A 13,487-nucleotide genomic window follows, 5' to 3' on the forward strand; every position below is an offset into this window, starting at 1 on the left:
AGCACTATATTTCATAAAAACTGATTTTTCATTCCTTGACAAATTGGAGGTGTTATATTGTCTCTAACTTGGGACCATGAGTCATGAAATGAGATTTAAGACATTATTAGAAGGGTAGGAACTTAAATCTAATAGCTCAACATGAATTCAATCACATAATGCACATATATGAGAAGTAAACATCAACTCCACGCTAACATGTTCAGAACATCATCATGAAGTTTATATGCAACTCATACTCAATGCAAAAAACATGTAGAAATCAGTCAAGTTAACTCATTTTCTTAAAACTTTAGCCTTTTCATGAACATGCATAAATGAGGAAATCATGGAATATCTAACTCATGACACCAAAAAATTAAACCATGAGGAACTTAATATCTCAAGCTAGATTAGGTGTATAAAGAAAGAGATGAGGATAACAGGACATCATATCAGCCTCAACCTCCCAAGTAGTACCATTAACAAACTAATTCCTCCAAAAAACTTTTACGGAAGCAAATTCTTTATTTCTCAACTTCTTGACTTGTCAATATAAAATCTCAACCGGTACTTGCTCATAAGAAAGAATTATTAATCACTCCCAAATACTCTAAGGGGACTATGGTTTTCGGATCAACAATACATTTCTTCAACAAGGAGACATGGAAAACTGGATGTAGTGATGCAAATTCTTTAGTCAATTGATGTTCATAAGCAACCCTACCAATACGTCTTAAAATCTTATATAAGTTTGGGAGTAATCTTTGATTCATGGGTGGAATTTTCAAACAGACCCAATCATTATCATCAAACTCAAGATCTCTTCTTCTAACATCTACACAAGATTTTTGTCGACTTTGATCCATTTTAAACTTTCTCTAATGAGCCAAAATTTCTCTATAGCCTCATGTACCAACTCAAGACCCATCATGTGACTTCACCAACTTCATACCAACCAATAGGTGATCTACTGATCTTACCATATAATGCTTCAAATAAAGCCATACCAATATTTTTGTGATAGCTATTGTTGGCGGCAAAACTCAATTAAAGCAAGTAATCATCCGAATTACCCTTGAAATCTATCACATATGCTACAAACATATCTTTCAAATTTTTGATAGTACGCCCTGCTTGCTTGCTGGTTTGTGTATGAAATTACAGACTAAGCTTAACACGAGTACTTAGACCCTTTTGAAAATATTTCTAGAATTGAGTACCGTGATCTGAGATGATGGATAAAGGTCCTCGATGCAACTTAACCATTTCCCTCAAGCAAAACATAGCATGGTCCTAAGTCAAATAAGAAATCTTTACTTCAATAAAATGAGCCAATTTCTTCATTCGATCTACTATAACAAAAATCGAGTCATGTTGTCGCCGAGTGTGAGACAAACCTATGATGAAGTCAATATTCAAATCTTCCCACATCCAAGTAGGAATACCAAGGTCTTGGGATAAATCTCTTAGTTTCTGGTGGTAAACATTCATTTATTGATTGATTGGTGATGTCATGAAAGACACAACTTCCAATGCAAGTGTCGACGATCGTATCGTTGTATAGTAATCTTACCCCATTTCCAATGGGATTCTCGAACATCGACTTGCCGCATGAAGACCAGACTATGCCTTAACCCACTCACTCTCTCGACCTGAGTATGTGGAAATGAGACTAGGTCTCAATCTCTCAAGCTGAGCCTCATGTTGACCCACTCCCACCGACCATCAAGTCTTAGTTTCACGACTTCTCTCTCGAGTAAGCCAAAAACACATAAATAAACTTTTATTTGTAACTACAAATTCATTGGGTTCATACACAACTACTAAAAACTCACAAATAAACTACAATTAATCTATTAGCTATCAAGACCCAAGAATAATCTTTACCCATATTTACTAAATCACACTCCATGAATTGGCATTTTTATCCACACATCAAGAGATAGAAATTTATACCTAAATAAGCTTGCATTCAAATTGGTATGAAGATTTAAGTCTTGTTACATTCAAAGAATGAAGAATCTAAGAGACCCAAGTCTAAATCCTTGGAGATGAAACTGTTTTAGTCTTCTTCTCCAAAAACCCTTTAAAATTTAGAGCTCAAAAACTAATAAAAATATCTCAAAAATAACTAGAAGTCTGATAATAATTGATACTAATCAAATACACTCCATAATTATTTATAGTTTACACAGATTTGTGTTGCAATTGATAATTTAACGTGTTAAGTTGGAATTGCCACACAATTCGTCAATTTGCCCTCCGATAACTTCATCACCGTCTTGCGATTAATCCAAGCATATTTGTTTTTTGTATCTATGGGTGATAAGGTATTGCTTTGCAAAACTTCTCGGCGATGCGCCTACTGCTCCTTTTCTTTACCGATTTGATCCTTTCCTTTTGGGCTTAACACATTGGAACAAAGGGCAATATTCATACCTATCAGTGAGTCGCCAAGTGGAATCGATTATTTTTCGTGTCTTCATTTCTTTGTTCTTTTCAACCTTTTTTCTAAGTACCGTCCATGCTTATCCTCAGACCTAAAATACCTGAAACTCATGGTTATTCATTAGTAATTAAGACAAAACAAGCATTCAAGAACACTTTTCTATAAAAATATAGTCCGAAATGAGTCCAATTTGTAGAATCATCAACACCCCCAACATAAAATTTTACTTTTACTCAAGTAAAACTCAATTTCAGTCATGTAACGACCAGAATCTAGACCCTAGACAAGACAAGCGTCGTTGACCTCTCAGAGGTTGCAGACAAGCCTACATATGTCATTTTTACTTCATCTAGGTTAATTTTAGCTGAAATTTGAAACTTTTTGTTTCCTAACATGCTTACAAAACATTGTATTACATATATAATTGTTAACCATCAACCATCTAACATTAAATTCATCATATGAAAGAAGTTTTTTATTATAACGATAAAGATGTAATTGCAAAAATGGCACCAATACAATGTCTTAACAAAATGGTAAAGAAACACTAGTGGAACATACTCCACTAGCTCAATCCTATAACTAAGCTAGAATATAAATGGGCAAGCATCCTCAAAAGCATGAAGGCTTACCAAGTCCGGATGATCGCTCGACGTCCGGATAACTACAACATTGATCCTCTAGATCTAGCTTCCACCTGTGCATGCACCTAAAGTTTAGAGTTGTATAGGATTAGTACACGCTTGTACTAAGTACGGGTATATGCAAGCACACACCAAGAACATGCATGAGTAATAATAGATCTTTCGTAGCAACATGATTATAGCAGGTCAAGTCAGTGGACTTGCCAAATTGAGATAAGGAAAGTGAGTGAACTTTCCAAATTTTGATTGGGAAAGTTTATGAGCTTTCCAAATTTGGATTAGGAAAGTTATTCCATGAGAGTGACATGTATCATCATACTTAAAATTTTACACATAGCACACAACAGCGTACACATAGCACATATCATAATTCATATAACACATAACGTTGTTCATATCATTCATTCGTATAACATGAGACTTTAAAATCATTGAATTTACATTAAGACTTCCAAAAAAGAGGGCTCAACATATGGGACATCAACTAGGGAGTCTGATTTAGATAACACAGAGTCTACTTCATTCATTCATACGTACTTCATTTCATTTCATTTATGGGCTAGTATAAACACCATCTATACCTATGATATAGTCTTAGACTTTCATCGGGTTTGTTGTGCAATGAACAGGAATGACCTAATGTCATTACTTGTTCTAACTCACCTCTTGATTATCTTGTTTTAACACCTTTGGCATCCTTTGTTTCATTATGTGCATCATTTGAGGCTGACCTCATTCATTCATTGGGAACTTTAACTTTAACCGACATAGATCATGTGAGCATCATGAAATCTAGTGGCATGAAACCTCACACCGAAAAGAGGTGGAATCACCGGCCAAAGTGACATAAAAGATGCTAGCGTAAATGGGAATTGAACCCTGCTAAATCCCTATATTGGTAGTATAGGTTCGAAGACTAGGAGATATAAGGAGACCCATACCGGGCATGTCGGACAGTCTCATCTCATGAGAGTTATATTGACCTCCGCCTTTCCCGAAAGAAGGCATCACCGCTCATAGCTAGTCTATCGGTGCTTAGTATAAAGTTCCACTACATTTAACTTATACGTCATGGAAGCTGGCTTGTAGTGTGAGGACATCATATCTCAAATATTGATTTCTCATCTCATCATTAGTATTATGTGTGTTAATCTCAATACGTTCACTAGTGTGTTCATAAAGACTGGTCTATTCATTAACTTTGCTCTCTCATAGGTTAGTACGTTTTGGTAACATTTACTTAGGCTCATTTAAGATTGCTTTTATCTTTTACATTAGCCTCATATCATGTTGTCACCACATTCATTAACATTAGCGCATTTGATCTTCATAATTACTTACCCCATGTTAAGTGAATGTTCATTTCATCATATGCCAATGCACTTGGCCATTCAGTGTGTTTCACACTCTTACTTAACCCTTCTAGGGTTTCATCATTTCAATGTTCATTTCATCATTTCTTTGTTCATTTCACCATTTCATGGCGTACAACTTCGGTTCACTTATTTTTAAACGTATGCTAGACTTATGGGTCTATACATACAAGCCATGAGGCTTCGTTCATAGTTCATTTAAGTAATTCATATCTTTCTAAGATTATGTGGTACAAGACTTATGCTTCTTGTATGTATGTCAAGATATCGATTTTAATCTAAATAAACAACATTATTCTTGAATATTTAATTCACATATGACTTATGTATCAATACGGAATTTGGGCAAGGGAACCCGATTTCAAATCCCTGGGACAACACTTACATTTTTTTCATTTACTTTATTTGATCCATACGGCTTAGGGACCCAAGTTCGAGCCCCAAAGCCTTCATATTATTTTTCCCTTAATTTCTCTCTTCATTTTTCACTTAATAGAACTAAGAGGATGTGGTATCAAACCCCCACAACCTCATTTACTCTTTATTTTCATTACTTTTAATTTCTCTCTTTTTGCCGAGGGGTTGTGTGTTCGAACCCCCACAACCCTTCTTTAATTTCTTGTAATTTCTCCTTGAATCTCCCTAAGAGGTCATGGGTTCGATACCGATCCCCACGCCTCACATCTCTTTTCTTTTATTTCCTTTGACTCTCCTTCACTGTCTAGAGGTCATGGGTTCGATTCCCACGCCTCACATTTCTTTTCTTTCATTTTCTTTAATTTCCTTCACTTCCTAGAGGTCCTTGGTTCGATTCCCACGCCTCTCATTTTTTTTTCTTTTACTCTTCCTTAAATCTGATTAAGAGGTGGTGGGTTCGAATCCCACTCCTCTCATTTCTTACTTTTTTCTTTTAAGTTACATTTTCCAGCCAATACTGTTGTTCGAATTTCCATTTCTTTTACTTCTTTATTTTCATGGTTTTTAACATGGTGCGGTCACGGGTTCAATCCTCCATGAACTCACTTGTTTTGATTAAATTTTTTCAACATTTTGAACCCTCTTTGCTGAACGAAATTCATCAATAAAAGCTGGAAATTTTCTTTTAATTTTTCAGCATCCTTTCATCAAGTTACACCGTAGTTGGTAGGGGAATTTCGTAGTGCATTTAGAACATTTTTGGTGCATCTTCATGGATTCATTTAGCAAGAGATTATACCTCAAATCATACACATTTCAAATCATATGAAAATAACATTTACATCAACATGTGTACATGAAATATAAAGAACTATCATATCATTTCATGTCCTAAATGACGAACAATAGCCACGACAACATACAAAAATACACATAGTTACATTTTCGGAAACATCAATAAAAGACACATAATTCCAAACATACATATAAACACATAATCGTCACAAAAACATGTTTTATACATAGTTTTGTACCAGAAAACATAACCAACCTGTGATTCAACAGGATCTAGTAAAAAGGATATGCAACGGGGAACAATCCTAGTTTTCGGAATGAATATTCTGAACCTTAAGGGGTCTCTTGGGAAATGGACCGAGAGTGAAGAGAACCCATACCCTTTTAAAAATAAAATATTGACTTGCTGCTCAAAAAATTCACACAAGAACACGTCTATGCCTCCTCAATATAAACTCCACTCAAATGACAACCTCCCTTAGCCTAGTGTACGATTAACGTTTGTTTCCTAGTGATGTCTGTGAGTTATTTAAGGGTGAAGAAATTGGTTTATTTTTTTTATTTTGTATCTTATTTTGGCAAAGAAAAAACGTGACAAAGACAAAGATAGATTGAGCATGAGAGCGGAGAGATAAACGTGGGATAGTGGGAGTTGTAGGAGGCTTAGGAGTCTCGTTTTTGGACTTAGTCAATAAGGTTTTGCTTATTAAATAAAAATATCATTTTATTTTATTTTAAATCATATAATGAATAATAATTATTAATTAATTACATTCATTCAATAGCTTAAATAAAAAATCAATTTAATTCATTGCTTCCACCTAGGTTCGAACCAGGGTGGAGCAAGACTTCACTTCAAGAGCACAATTTTAGCCCTCTCTCCCAAAAATACCCCTCCACCTTATTAATTAAATAATTTATTGTATATTTAGGGTAATTACGATACTAGACTTATCCTTGAAAAAGACCATTTTACCCGTAGATCCTCAAACCTAAGATTTTCTTGTTTAAGTTTGATAAAGACTCGTTCGAGTTAATCTTCGTATTCGAGAGCCCTACATGGTTGGATATAACCATTCCTAGCTCAACTAACTCCCCAAGTTAGTTGTCTTGGATTTTTCTAGGGTTTTGAGGTCTGGTTCTATGCGCATCAATCCGTGTGAATCCAGTCTAATAGTTGGCATTTTAGACATGTTAAGCATTACTTAGCATATCCATTTTAGGTTTGTTAAATTATCCCCCCTTAGGAACATTCTTCCCTGAATGACACTACTCTTTATTAACAATAAGTAAGTCATGTATAGAATGTATGCATACATAGGTAATTCAATACTCCCCATTGGTGAATATCTAATTCACATATTAACATGATATTGCACATCCTTGAAACCTACTAGTAGCTTTACCTTAATAGACTAAGGAACTCTTTCCTAAAATAGTCTCATCGAAGCATACAACATAATTAAACATGTAATTCATACAAATAAGAAACAAACATGATGACTCAAACATATTAACTTCATAGTAGTGCAAAAACACCATACACAGTCAAATACATGAAATACTAATTAAGGATATGCACCCGAGACTTCACTAGAGGTGCCTCCCATGCACCCCTAGACTTGAGTGCGAAGAATCACTGCCTCCTTGGAGCCTCTTCACTTGGACCATTAGGTTGAACTCTCTCCTTCTGTTGTTCTGGACTTCTTCTATTCGGACAATCCTTCACCATGTGACCCAGTTGGCTACAAATCTAACAAGTATTAGAGCCCCTCATAAAATCTCCTCCATGAATTTAAACACACTTTTTACTCTTAAGTCTAGATTTTGAATCCCTATCATAGCAATCCTTGGAGGAGAGTCCCTTTTTAAACCTGGTCTTATCCCTAATTTCAGTACTACTCTTCCTTGAAAATTTCTTCTCAACTTGTCTTGACCTGGTCCCTGCCCTAGTATGCTTCCTATTCCTGTTTTCCTCCACTTGTTTGACATGGACCATAAGTCTGGAAAGGCCCATGCTGGCATGCAACATAGCTGCCCCACACTCCTCCTCGAGATTCTCAGCAATCTTAGATCTTGTATAAACGGGAGGATTCATCCTCTTGAAATCCCTTAACCTGGTAGCTATGGTGCTGGCAGGTGGGTTCTCTCAGGGAACACCTTGTTGCTCTGCCTTCATTTCTCCTCGTATTCATCTTTCTGAATCTCAAGAGTTGATGTTAGATACGCTCTTACCATCAAGAAACAAACATTAGAGAAGGCACAATAAGATCATAAGAAGGGAATTTTCCTTTGCATTATGCAGTCTCTAATTAAGGATAGTGGTGCACTTCATTACCATGACATAGAAACTACTCAATATGGTTGATGTGAACTTCTTATCCTCAGAATTCAACCTAGCGATTTGATACCAACTTTGTCACGATCGGAATCTAGAACCCAGACGAGACCGGCGTCGTTGACCTCTAAGAGGTAGCAGACATTCTACATATGTCATTCTTACTTCATCTATGTTAATTTTAGTGGAAAATTTGAAACTTTTTGTTTCCTAACATGTTGCATATATAATTGTTCGCCATCAACCATCTAACATTAAGATCATCAAACGAAAGAAACAGTTTATTATAATGATAACGATGTACTTGCCAAAATGACACCAATACAATGTCTGAAAAAACCGATAAAGAAACTCTATTAGAATATACTCCACTAGCTCAATCCTACAACTAAGCTAGAATGTAAATGGGCAAGCATCCTCGAAAGCATGAGGTACTACCAAGTCCAGATGAATGCTCGACGTTCGGATAACTGCAACGTTCATCCTGTACCTCTAGTGTCCATCTGTACCTGCACCTAAAAGTTTTTAGTTGTATAGGGTTAGTACAGACTTGTACTAAGTATGGGTATATGCAAGCACACCAAGGACATGAATGAATAATATTAGATCTTTCCTTGCAACATGATTATAGAAGGTCAAGTCAGTGGACTTGCCAACTTGAGATTAGGAAAGTGAGTGCACTTCCCAAATTTGGATTAGGAAAGTTTATGAGCTTTCAAAATTTGGATCAGGCAAATTATGCCATGAGAGTAACATGTATCGTCATACCTAACATTTTGCACAAGCCACAAAACAGCGTACACATAACACATAGCAGAAGTCATATAACACCATAACGTTGTTCATATCATTCATTCGTATGCCATGAAACCTTGGAATCATGAACTTGACATTAAGACTTCCTATGTGCATCATTTGAGGCTGGCCTCATTCATTCATTGGGAGCTTTAACTTTAATTTACATAGATCATGTGACAATCATGAAATCTAGTGTCATGAAACCCCACACCGAAAAGCGGTGGAATCACCGGCAAAAGTGACCCAAAACATGCTAGCGTACATGGGAATTGAAACCCGCCAGATCCCTATATTGGTAGTATAGGTTTGAAGAATAGGAGATATAAGGAGACCCATACTCGGCATGCCGGACAGTCTCATCTCATGAGAGTTATGTGAACTTCGCCCTTCCCAAAAGAAGGAATCACCACTCATAGATAGTCTATTGGTGGTAGTATAAAGTTCCATACATTCAACTCATACATCATGAAAGCTGGCTTCTAGTATGATGATATCATATCTCAATAGATGATTTCTAATCTCGTCATTAGTATTCAGTGTGTTAATCTCAATACTTTCATTAGATTGTTTATAGAGACTGGTCTCTTCATTAACTTTACACTCTCATAGGTGAGTACGTTTTGGTAACATTTTCTTAGGCTTATTTGTGATTGCTCTCATATTTAATATTATCTTCATATTACGTTATCACCACATTCATTAACATTAGCACACTCGCTCTTCATAATAACTCACCCCATGTTACGTTAATGTTTATTTCATCATATGCCAATGCACTTGGTCATTTAGTGTGTTTCACACTCTTACTTAACCCTTGTAGGGTTTCATCATTTCATTGTTCATTTCATCATTTCATTGTTCATTTCATCATTTCCTTGTTCATTTCATCATTTTATTGTTCATTTCATCATATGCCAATGCACTTGACCATTTAGTGTTTCCACACTCTTGCTTAACCTTTTTAAGGTTTCATCATTTCATTGTTCATTTCATCATTTCATTATTTATTTCACCATTTCATGGCGTACATATTAAGTTCACTTATTTTTAGACGTATGCTAGATTTATGGGTCTGTACATACAAGTCATGAGGCTTCGTTCACAGTTCGTTTAAATGATTCATATCTTCCTAAAAATATGTGGTACAAGACTTATGCATGTTGTATGTATGCCAAGATCTCGATTTCGATCTAAATAGGCAGCATTATTCTTGAATATTTAATTCACGTATGACGTATGTATCAATACAAAATTTGGGCAAAGGAACCCTGTTTCAAATCCCTTGGACAACACTTACATTTTTTCATTTACTTTATTTGATCCATACGGCTTGCGGACCCAAGTTCGAGCCCTAAAGATTTCATTTAATTTTTCCCTTAATTTCTCTCTTCATTTTTCACTTAATAGAACTTAGAGGATGTGGGATCTAACCCCCACAACCTCATTTACTATTTATTTTCTTTACTTTTAATTTCTCCTTGAATCTGCCTAGGATGTCGTGGGTTCAATTCCCACGCCTCACATCTCTTTTCTTTCATTTCCTTTGACTCTCCTTCATTGCCTAGAGGTCGTGGGTTTGATTCTGACGCCTCACATTTCTTTTCTTTCATTTTCTTTAATCTCCTTCACTTCCTAGAGGTCGTGGGTTTGATTCCCACGCCTCACATTTTTTTTCTTTTACACTTCCTTTAATATGATTGAGAGGTGGTGGATTCAAATCCCACTCCTCTCATTTCTTTTTTTTCTTTTAAGTTACATTTTCCATCAATTACCATGGTTCGAATTCCCTTCACCACATTTCTTATACTTCTTTCTTTTCATGGTTTTTAACATGGTGAGGTCAGGGGTTCAATCCTCCATAAACTCACTTGTTTTAATTCATTTTTTTCAACATTTTGAACCCTCTTTGCTAACCAAAATTCATCAATAGAAGCTGGAAATTTTCTTTTAATTTTTCAGCATCCTTTCATCAAGTTACACCGTAATTCGTATGGAATTTCGTAGTGCATTTAGAACATTTTTGGTGCGTCTTCATGGATTCGTTTATCCAAGAGGTTATACCTCAAATCAGCCATATTTCAACTCATATGAACATCACATTTACATACATGTGTACATCAAATATAATGAACTATCATGTCATTTCAAGTCCTAAACGATGAACAATAGCCACGACAACATACACATACACATGTAGTTACATTCTGGGAAACATCAACATAAGCCACATGAATCCAAACATACATATAAGCACATAATCATCACGAAAACATGTTTCATCCCTTTTTTTCTAACAGCAAACACAACCAACCTATGATTCAACTGGGATAGTAACAGGGATATACAACGGGGAACAATCCTAGTTTTCGGAATGAATATTCTGAACCTTAAGGGGTCTCTTGGGAAATGGACCAAGAGAGAAGAGAACCCATACCTTTTTGACGTTGAAATCTTAACTTTCTCCCCAAAAACTTAACCCAAGAACATGTCTAAGCCTCCTCTATATGAACTCCACTCGAATCACAACCTCTCTTAGCCTAGTGTACGATTAATGTTTGTTTTCTTGTGATTTCGTGTGAGTTCTTCAAGGGTGAAGAAATTGGTTTATTTTTCTTCTTTTGTATATTATTTTGGCAGAGAAAAAACGTGATAAAGAATAAAAGAGATTGAGCATGAGCGTGGAGAGATAAACATGAGAGAGTGGGAGTTGTAGGAGGCTTAAGAGTCTAGTTTTAAGACTTAGTCGTAAGGATTTGTTTATTTAATAAAAATATAATTTTTATTTTATTTTAAATAAGTTAATGAATAATACTTATCAATTAATTATATTAATTCAATAGATTAAATAAAAAATCACTTTAATTCATTGCTTCCACCTAGGTTCGAACTCGGGTGGAGTAAGACTTCACTTCAAGAGCCCAATTTCGGCCCTCTCTCCCCAAAATACCCCTCCACCTTATTAATTTTATAATTAATTGTATATTTAGGGTAATTAAGATACTACCCTCAGCCTGAAAAAGACCATTTTACCCCTAGACCCTCCAAACCTAAGATTTCCTCTTTTTAAGTCCGGTAAAGACTCCTACGAGTAAATCTTCATATTCGAGATCCCTACATTGTTGAATATAAACTTACCTAGATCAGTCAACTCCCCAAGTTAGTTGGCTTGTATGTAGAAAGGTTTCTGAGGTCTGGTTCTATGCGCATAAATCCGTGTGAACCCAGTATAATCGTTGGCATTCTAGACACATTAAGCATTACTTAGCATATCCATTTTAAGGGTTGTTACAAGTGGTTCAAAAAGGATGTCTCAAACAGTGGTACACAACATTCAATCAAGAATGTACACAACAAGACATAATTTACTTATGCCAAAATCAATTGTATACCCAAAGATTCAAGTTGTGACACACCATTATCAAAGATTCTTAAGCTCGCAATACTTGCTTCAAATGAAAGATCAAGCTCAACAAAAACATTCAAATGCCCTCACAAAAATGATGATTCCATTCTCTCATACATGATTCATAATCATCTAAGGTTTGGGAATCAGATACAACGCTCTCTCTAACAAAGAAGAACACAATGCGTTGTTTCACCCATAAAATTGCCCGTATTTTCCGATCAAAATTTGATTCAGCTTTTTCAAGATCAAAAGGTCTTTCTAAGGATTTTAATGGGGCTGAGTGCAAAGTATGTCCATTTAAGCTTAGTGATTAGGATACTTATGAAATGTGGTGTTCACAAGACTTTCTTTCATTTATCACGTTCATTAGTGCTCATAAGTCATCCTTTTATTCACTTTTCCATAATATGTCGGGAACCACTTTTTTTTTCTTTTTGTAACTTTCAAATTTATTTCATAACCCTTTTTTTCTATTTCTCTCCTATTTTTTTTTATATGGATGTCTTCCATTTTTTCAACACAATGGGTAGAGGAGATCCTTTTTGAAGATTCTTGACTTGCCTTCTTTTTTCACCACATCCGAACTTAGGATTTTAGCCTAAGTTAGCTCTTCTATTAAGCACTACTCAAAAGGATTGGTAAAGGGTTAATAGAGGTTGTGTTTTTGTCAAGTTTATTCCAAATAAGGGTAAGACTCAAGGGGTGTTCAAGAGAGATTCACACACTACAAGGTAGGCACAAAAGATATATATGTCAAATCCGCTCACACTCTATAAAGATTCCTAAGATCATATCAAGAGAAAGCCTTACATAGTAAATTGGACAAACTGGACAAATTCTAGGTGTTTTCATGCATGGTTCAAGGTAAGTTTATCACACTAGGCATTCGACACTAAAGTCAAACAAGACTCTACACCTTTGCAAGTGTGCAATGGTCATTAAAAGAGAATCTATTTGACAATTGGATAATCACAACGAGATGCAAAGAGTTCACATATTGTCTTATGAAACTTTGTTTGGCCTCATTGTAGTCATACATTCATGTTCGTTCGATTGCGAGCACTATTCATGTCATCACTATTGATCAAAACTGAGACTTAAATTCAACCTTAGAACAACCACATTTTCAAGTATATATAAGAAGTGGCGAAAGATTTTGAAATATTTAAATTTTTTGAAAGGGTAAAAATCATTTTGCAATTATACCGAAGAGGGAGCTATGAGCTCAAACATCCATAAAAACAGATAAAACACAGTTTTAAAGTAGAACAACAACCCAAGTAAT

Source organism: Solanum lycopersicum, chromosome 10 (genome assembly GCF_036512215.1).
Source record: "Solanum lycopersicum chromosome 10, SLM_r2.1".
Classification (NCBI taxonomy): domain Eukaryota; kingdom Viridiplantae; phylum Streptophyta; class Magnoliopsida; order Solanales; family Solanaceae; genus Solanum; species Solanum lycopersicum.